Source organism: Medicago sativa, chromosome 5 (assembly GCF_051527215.1).
Source record: "Medicago sativa cultivar Bolivia chromosome 5, Bolivia_mono, whole genome shotgun sequence".
In the NCBI taxonomy this organism is placed as follows: Eukaryota; Viridiplantae; Streptophyta; class Magnoliopsida; order Fabales; family Fabaceae; genus Medicago; species Medicago sativa.
The window spans coordinates 46,539,344-46,546,358 of NC_140753.1; the positions used below are offsets into that span (position 1 = coordinate 46,539,344).

General features: G+C 35.8%; 1 pseudogene; it reads right to left on the reverse strand.

Moving 5' to 3' along the window:
* Positions 1-1,847: 1,847 nt before the first annotated feature.
* Positions 1,848-3,224, reverse strand: LOC146922461 (uncharacterized; annotated as a pseudogene).
* Positions 3,225-7,015: the final 3,791 nt, after the last annotated feature.

Below are 7,015 nucleotides of genomic sequence, written 5' to 3' on the forward strand. Positions count from 1 at the left end.
GAAACACACGGAGGGTGGATGGTGTTGAGTATCGACGTCCGTCGACGGACTCAACCGGGAGTATGCGGTTCATCCAAACGAAGCTCATGAACGACGATGACATGAGAACCGTGTTCTCCATCTTTGGTTAGTTTAGTACTAGAGGTCCGATCGAGTTGGACGCTTCATTGGTCGGATCTCGTTGAACATATTCGACAAAGTTTGATCCGACCAAGGAACTATGAAGTGATCGGGGCACCGATGGATGCACCACATGAAGACATTAATTTAGATGATCCATGATGATGTGTTATGTATTATTTAATTGAGTGTTTTATGTTTTATTTAATTATGTGTTTTATGTTTTATTTAATTACGTGTTTTAATTTGTTTTGTTAAGTTTTAAATAATATATATATATATATATATATATATATCATCATTATTGAGGGCGCCTTTTCACCATAATTAATACTTAATTATCATCATTATTCCCAATGATTCCCGTGTGATGTTATAAATAGTCTCATACTTGGTATCTCGGGCGCCAGAAAACGACCTCCCTTGGCATTTTTCTTCTTACGCATAAAACCTCTCCAAACAAGTAAGGTGACATCAATGGCTTTTGACATGGTTAAGCGTACAACATCCGCGTTGTATAGCCTCGAGAGGTAACTAATATTTATACGGCGTAATCGTACTTTGTCCATTTTTGCATTTTATAAACTTGGTCGTGAAATCTTAATGTTTTTTATTATGTCTTGAATCGCAGCCGACGATGATTGGTTGGGGACACTTGGTGATGAGGATCTTTTCGAGATTGCTCAACTAAAATGGCGCACGTTCATTGTTGAGTTTAATCCCAAGCGGTATATCCATTATATCGTGATTCGTCAATTATTGTTTTATAAATTTGAATTCATTATCTTACGATCCTCGTTAAATGACTTAACCAAGTGTTCTTCCTCCAACCCTTTTGGTGGAGACAATGGGATCTGAACTTAGTAGATTTGCGGTGCCGAATGACCACCGCATATAATGAAATCGAAGTTTTGATTGAAAAGGTATATGACCGTTTTTGCTTTTCTCATGGCTGGCTCGAGATTGAATGGCTTATATAACCCGAAGCATGGTGTTGCGGTGAATTTGGTTTATGTTCGGGCAAATCGATTTGTAATCCAAGTGAAGGATCGTTACGAGGAAGAGATAAACTATCCGAGTCACAACCCTCCAATGTCTTTGAGGTTGAATCGTGATGTATTTTCATCGGGGATAGTATCCTTATTCACAACATGCACAAATCTCCCTTATAGGCATGATCCTAATAACTTCAAATTCGGTTTCTCAAAGTGGTTGAGTGATGATGAAATCAACAAAGGTTTTCCGGTATGTTGCTTTGATATTTTAACAACTATGTGCTATTTTACCTCTCGTTCATTTTTATGATATTCACGTGTAAGGATAGTTGTAAAATAAACGTATGTTGATAATTCGTATTTTATTTTTCGTACGCTCTCTTATAACCGTGTATTAAACTCTCGTTATGCCAACAAGCACCAAGGAATTTTATTTGACAGATGATACCAAGCACATATGGAGTTGCACCCTTGAATTTGTGAATTGTCGTAACCCGTATTACAAAATCGAGGGTGAATGGAAATATTTTTGTACAACCAATAAACTAAATGCGTGGTCTTTTATCGGGATTGGTGCACTCGACGTTGGAGCTAATACTTCCTTCTACATCACATTGATATTTTAGATTATGCATTTGGTTATCAAATTGTATCTCCTCACTAAGTTTAATTTTATTCTAATTTGATGCCCCGTATTGAGTACTTTGCTATTATGCATTGATCACATTCGCTTTATGTTATTGGAAACATTCCTTTAATGAATTCCTCGGGAACTTCTATAGTAAATGGAATATACGTAATTTTAATCAATCAAATATTGCAAAGCCCTGGTATCTATTATCATTCGAGTTGGACCATAACGGAATTTCGGTCTATACCGGCACAATAATATCGAGATTGGGGAGGAAGATTAGAGTTAGAAATTGATTTCGGTCTGGAGGATTGACGGGGCAAGCTGCTAGTTTTCGGATACGGGATATTCATCCTAGTCACTATGGACACATTTGTCCAATTGACACCTCGAAAGGAATCAATTTTTAAGACCAGTTTGGTTTGGTTCAGACATAGTTCAAAGTCGAACTGAACTTTGCCCATCCCTAACCTAATTAATCTAATTAAGAAAGAAAAATAAAACAAAGTTTAAGAAAGACCGAGTACCTCCTCTCGTTGCCGAGTGCTCATGTAGCGAGACCAATTTTAAATTCAATTTATGGCTCTTCCAAAGGTGGTTTTTGCCAATTTGAGTCAATGCATTTATCAAAGGTAAAAGCATTGGCACCCGAGGCCCTTGCTCCACATTTATTTCGAAGATCCCAAGAAGACCTTTGAAATGACGAAAGAAGAATCCCCGCAAAAAAAAACAGTTGGTTAAAAAGTTATCAAAAACAAAAGAGAAGAAAAAAAGATATAAGAGAAAAAAAATTGATCTTACTATTATGAGCCATGTAAAGCCGTCAATTGACTTCCCTTCTCCTTATATTGCTTTATGCCTTGATATAAGTATGACAACATTGCTGTACCCTAGGCATACGAGTCCACCTCGTCCAAATTCACAATAAATTTAACATAAGTAGATCGGCAAACATGTCCACTCCCATCAAGAGTTATCGTGCATGTTACAATCATGAGGAATACCGCCTTGATCCTCTCGTCTTCAATTCTTTTCCCGTTTAAGCATATCTCTCTCAAAACAACTAGGGACATCTTACTATGACCTTCACAAATCGAAAATACTCGTTGGAAAGCCTCTTTGTCCTTATTATTGTTGTTGACAATTGCTCGGCCAACAATGGGCAGGTGGGTCAAATATAGAACGTCCTCCAATGTTACGTTCATTCTTTGACCACCACAAACGTCAAAACTATAGCTATTGTTGATCGGAGTAGGATCGGGGTTGTAAAATCTCATGAAGGCATTCAACAAAGAAGGTGCAAAGTCCACTTGGACCAATGGAACAAGTTTTAGTAATCTTAATAAAGAGCTACCCCTACCATTATTACGAATTATTTCGTCAATTCTAGTTTTAAAATCCGGGTCTACTTCGTTCGTGTCTTTCAAAAGGTTTAACAAGGATGGTAGTTTATGACACCCTTTCGTCATTTCCTACATTTATAGAAAAAAATGTTTGCTTACGTTCATCATTAACAACTTCAAATTAAAATAACATACATTCATGTACATCTATCCATATAATTAACCAGAAATGAGAATCTACTAGTCTACTAGTATAAGTAATTGACCATATGACAACAAAAATCACACACCATAATTACAATTTAGAAGCCAGAGCATATAGATCTAAACATAGCAAATGATGAATGCCCTTCTTCATGAGTTATTACAATTCATAAGTTATTAAACATAATGTCAAATCTTCATAACTATTAAAAATATAATAATGGATATCATATGCAAAACTTAGTAATAATCCAAGTCAAACAGGAAGAATTATTACAAGATGGTATCAATTCATACACATAAACCAAAAAGTGGGATAGGAGCTACTACTATACACGTAACCATTAATTATCTCATGCATGCTTTATGACTCCAAAATTCCATTTCCATCTAGCTAAATTGGTCCACATTGAGTAACCAATTATCTCGTAAACAGGGAATCAACAACATAGGAAGAGAACGAAGCAAGGAACGAAACAAATAAAATCAATTTAAGTAACCAATTAACCAAACCCTAAGTTAAAATCAATTACAATTTAAGTACTGCAATCACTACTACTCTCACTATCTTAATTCGGTTTCAATTTCAATATCCCGATTCAATTTCAATTTAAGTTCAAAACTGACCTAAAAGAGAAGAGAGGAGATGACTTACCGAATGAGAGAAGAGAGACCTTGAATTTTGATTTTGGGTTTGTTTTTTCACTTTTGTTTCAGAGAGAGAGAGGAGAAGGTCACTTTGTCGGACTCAAAGGGAAGGGCGGTGGTCTGCGGTGGTTACCGAGAGAATGTGAGATGGAACCGTTGTGTTCTTTGACTTCAAACTCTTCACTCGACGTTCTCTCTTCCTCTATCAACAAAAAAAAAGTCCTCTTTTCCTTATTTTTGTTTTTTTCCTTTATCATGTATAACATACTATAATATACACTTCCTCCGTCTCAAATTCGAAGAAAAAAAATCTCAATTTTTTTCCTCAAATTATAAACATATAAAAATCTCAACAATAATATCATACATGCATTGAACATCTTAATGGATTATGTAACCTGGACAAAAAGCTTCGCCTCAAACACCTAAGTGTCAACAATAATATCATACATGCATTGAACATCTTAATGGATTATGTAACCGGGACAAAAAGCTTCACCTCAAGCACCTAAATATATGTTTAAAATTGTTGCATGGATCATAAGGCCATTTTGACTCCATTTATCTTCAATTTCCATTCACCATTTTGGTAGACCATCAAACGTTCGGGCGTCTACTATTCTTATAATTCATATAATGCCTAACCAATGACCGTCCATTATGAGTCTCTCGATTTCGTCGGTTTTCTCTTATAACCGTTCAATTTCATCTCGTTTGACAACTTTGTTTCTTGGAGATACAAGTGATGCCCATTGAGGTAACACTGGTCGTTGAGCTTCATTTGGACATGTAGCATGTGGATAAGCTTGTTTCCGCTTCAGATTAACCACAATCATATCCGATGTCTTTCCGTTGTTTGCTTCCATGTTTATCTACTAGATCAATATCAAGCATTGCAGTTACCCTCCATATTGTACATTCTTTTCTCCAAAACACCTATAATCCTCTTGGTCTCAAATTTTGACCATCGAAATTTTATTCATGGATTTAGATTTTGAAAAAGTTAGGTTTATGAATAGGAACGATGAACCCTAAACCTAGATGGAAGTGAGGTGGTGGAGAAAAGGTATGAAATACGACGCGCCTTCTAGTTAAACTTAGAACCACATATTTCTTCATATTTGTTATACATGTGGATTGCACATAATTCTAGTTAAACTTAATTTTAATGTTTGAACCATTGTGCCAAACAACTCATCACAGATTTAATAAAAAATAAAAAAATAAAAAACAATTCAAATGAACAGAGTGATTACATACATGATGGGAATAGTTGTGGAGATCTGCTGGCCGAAGCTATCAACCAGATTGTTAAGGTTGGTGAGAGCATGATGCTTAACTATATGAACTTAATTATATGGACTTAAAATCCATATATTTTTCTTTCAATCATAATATTTTAGCTATGTGAATTGAGTACACTACAACAACAACAACAACCAAGCCTTATCCCACTAGGTGGGGTCGGCTACATGGATTAAAGTATGCCATAGTGTTCTATCAAAAACTATGTTTAGATTTGTCACGTTCGCAGTCTTCTACCGTAGACACCGGAATAACATCTCGGTTCGCGTATATTACGGACGGATATGGGTGTTCGTATTCATATTCCATACTATATAGTATCTTGGATTATGGATGTCATCCACCCCACTATCATAGTCACCACTCGGGACGAAACTATCTAGTGCCGGGACGGAGAAGCTCCATATTCCCCATTATTACACGGCAAAAGACCAAGAGTCGAACCCCATTTTTGTAATATCACAATGATTAGCACGGGCAAAAGGAAAGGTGGCGGCTGCAAGATGACACACTGCAAAGAAGCGCGGTTTGTCTTGGTGTGAGGTTGGTTTATCTTGGTGTAAGGTTGACCATCAAGGTCTCTTTCGCTCTAGAAAGGAAACAAACCTTACTTCAACCCCCTCCTCCGACCATATTTTTCTCCTTCCCCCTCTTCCTTTCCCCTATATCTTCTTGCACCGCGAGACTTAGCTTTAGGTTTTTAATAGATTAACATTAGGTTTGAATATTCTATGTAATAAGTTTTAAGCTTAAGCATAAGCTTTAATTGATGGTTTAAAACACAATCCATTGAAGAATTAGAATTATCTACGCACTTTCCCCCCAAACTTGTGTGTTCCATTTTGGCCTCACTAAGTGAAGGATAATTCCTAACGAGTGCAAACATGGTTGAGTATGTGAGCATGCTACATTCACTAAGGTTTATAGACACCAAATCACCAGGAAACAAAGACAACTCGCAACATCATGATCATTCATAAACATGGCATTTTGAAGATCCAAATGTTGTATACATGGACACTTGGATAATGAGTAGATTCCAGGCATAATTATAGTTGGTGCAATGTTGTATACATTGTTGACACTCTTGTCACTAAACTCGTATAGTTTGTTCATAAAAAGATTGGTATGATTAATGAGTTGTACAATATTGATATGCTTATATGAACTTATTGTTATATGTATTTGCTATATGTTTGCCATCTAACAACAGAATTAACTAAGAAATAGGTTTAATTGATCATATTTAGCGGCCTAACTTGGGCATGGTTTTCCAAAATTACATTAAACCTAAGAAAATAAGTTTTTTTTCCTTAAAATTAAGGCTTAATACATGCTTTGGTCCCTTAACTTATTTTTGGATTTCATTTTGGTCCCTTAACTTTAAACCGTGTCAATTTGGTCCCTTATGTCTTTTGCCGTTACCTATTTTGGTCCTATCCGTTACATTTTAACTATAAATGTCTAATGTGTAACGGCATTGCAGGTGGTCTACCATAAACATAATAAATTTTTTAATTTTAACTGTTTGATCTTTTTTTCAAAATGAAAACCGTTGGATCATGTAGGTCTATTGTAGCCTACGGTGAATGATTAACACATGATTTTTTCTCTCTTCATCATCTTCGCTACTATTCTTCTTCATCATCATCTTCTTCATCTTTGACCATTATCTTTATATAACAATCCCGTAAAATCAAAAAATTAAAACTTAAATTCATCTCTCTCTCTCTCAAACCAAAAATCAATCACCACCACTATTCTATCTC